The sequence below is a fragment of the Enhydra lutris genome, unplaced genomic scaffold (assembly GCF_002288905.1).
Source record: "Enhydra lutris kenyoni isolate GAN:26980312 unplaced genomic scaffold, ASM228890v2 scaffoldscaffold3363, whole genome shotgun sequence".
Lineage (NCBI taxonomy): Eukaryota > Metazoa > Chordata > Mammalia > Carnivora > Mustelidae > Enhydra > Enhydra lutris.
The window spans coordinates 1-2,367 of record NW_019157447.1 but is presented as its reverse complement, the minus strand read 5'-3'; the positions used below and the strand labels follow the sequence as shown (position 1 = coordinate 2,367).

At 42.2% G+C, this 2,367-nt stretch overlaps 1 pseudogene; it reads left to right on the top strand.

Moving 5' to 3' along the window:
• Positions 1-1,092: 1,092 nt before the first annotated feature.
• LOC111140559 lies at positions 1,093-1,770 on the top strand (annotated as a pseudogene).
• The last annotated feature ends 597 nt before the right edge of the window (positions 1,771-2,367 follow it).

Sequence of the window (2,367 nt, the reverse complement as noted above, 5' to 3'; positions counted from 1 at the left end):
GGAGGTCCAGAGTTTTTCCCCATCCTTCCTGCTCTGGAGCTTCAAGGTCTCTCCCACATTTCAGCATCTCCCCACCTGAGGGAACTCTTGTTCCAGTTGCTTCCAATAATGTAACAAGTAGTTCTAGGGTTGGGAACAAGGCTCCAACATGCCATGGGGTGTCTTCTGGATGTTGCTGGTGTTTGAGCCTTGTGTTGATGCGGGCTTTGGAAATCCAATACAAATGGATTCTACATAATCATTTAATTCCTCAAAATGTATTCATCGAATCAGGAATTCTATCTGGTACTAAATAGAGAAAATATTTTGAAAATAACTTGTTGAGTAGCTAGCATCAAGTGAAGTTAAAAATCATTTTCTCATTGAGGCCATACTAAAATACAGTACAGCAAAAACAAACATCCAATAAATGTTTGAAAAATTCATTGGCTGTTATCAATTTGGAATGATTCTCAGTATCTAGGGACAGCGATAGTATTGTCCTTCTAGAAATACTTAATTTGCATTGTACTTTCATATTTCCATTTAAGTCAGAAAAATGTAGAAGTCACTTATCAATTCAGATATCTAGTAAACAATAATTAAAATATAGCTTTCAGTTGAATTTTTTTAAAATATTTTTTTTATTCATTTGACAGACAGAGATCACAAGTAGACAGAGAGGCAGACAGAGAGAGAGAGGGAGGGGGAAGCAGGGTCTCCGCCGAGCAGAGAGCCCGATGCGGGGCTCGATCCCAGAACGCCGAGATCATGACCCAAGCCGAGGGCAGAGGCTTTAACCCACTGAGCCACCCAGGCGCCCCTCAGTTGAAATTTTTAGTCCATCTTAATTCTGAATTAGAGTAAAATGAACTCTGTTTTTTTTAATCTATAAAGCAGAGCTATATATACATAACAACATAGACTCTAGATCTGTGTTACCACGTTTTGTTGGAAGGTTCAATTACATAAATATTCGAAAGACTGTGACAGGAGACGGCAATAGGAAAAAGAAACAGTTGAGAAACCCATGCTCTAAACCCCAGTAGAAAGTGTAGAAAGGAAAGCAAAAAGAGAAGTAGAAAGTAAGGGAAGCGTTCAAAAACAGAAAACTCTTATGTCCCCTACTTAAGCCTCACGCACAAGACAAGATGTTCAGAGAAGCTAGAGCCACGGTTCCCAGACGTGCCCACCCCAGCCAGGCTAACAGTACCTGCAGGATCCCCAATGGCCCTGCCGTGCTCCTTCTTGGTGGCCCTGGTGGTGCTCAGCTGCCATTCCCTGGTCTCTCTGGGATGTGACCTGCCTCAGGACCATGGCCTGCTGAACTGGAGGGCATTGATGCTCCTGCAACAGGTGAAGAGACTGTCTGCTAGCTCCTGTGACAAGTACACAAACGACTTTGGCTTCCCCCAGTAGGTGTTTGACGGCAAGCAGCTGCAGAAGGCTCAAGCCCTCTCTGTCGTCCATGTGACGAACCAGAAGACCTTCCACCTCTTCTGCACAGAGGCCTCACCTGCTCCTTGGAACACGACCCTCCTGGAGGAATTGTGCTCAGGACTTTCTGAGCAGCTGGGCCACCTGGAAGCCTGTCCCCTGCAGGAGGCTGGGGTGGGAGAGATGCCCCTGGTGAATGGGGACTCCATCCTGAGGAACTACTTCCAGAGAATCTCCCTCTAACTGCGAGAGAAGCAATACAGCCTTTGTGCCTGGGAGATGGTCCGAGCAGAGATCATGAAACCCTTGTATGCATCAACAGCCTTGCATAAGAGATTAAAGAGCAAGAAGTGAGACCCGTTTCACATTGAAGTGATTCCCTCTGGCTAACTATATTACAATTTCCGGAGTTCTGCCGTGTCAGAGACTCTCTTTTATGCTGTCCCGGTGACAGGAAGAGAGTCATTTGTCAATTGTTTTCAGATCATGTCAACTCTACAAGCAATAGTCACTTACAGACGATCATGCTTGTGTCTATTTATCTATTTAAATATTTTTATGTAAATATTGATGAGTCAGATTTTTCATATATTATTATGTGCACTTTGACATTGCATAATATAATAAAATATATTTTAAAGTTTAATCAGTTTATTACTTTTTTCTTTATGGAAGTTTACCTACAAAGTATTTTCAAAGAGTCACAACCAGTCCTATTGTGCAACTTGATTAGGAATTGGACAGCAGAATGCATTTACCCCATACTGCATTAACATTGGAAATAAAAACTGACTTTCTCTAACACAAGTTGTATGTTTCCTTAGGCTATAGGACATAATAAATACAGGTCCTAATATCTACATCTTTGGTTGCTGTAGGGATAGGAATCTAAAAACAATCCTCCTACTTTGTGTTCTAATGAAGAAGGAAAGAAAGTGACTTTTCTCACCT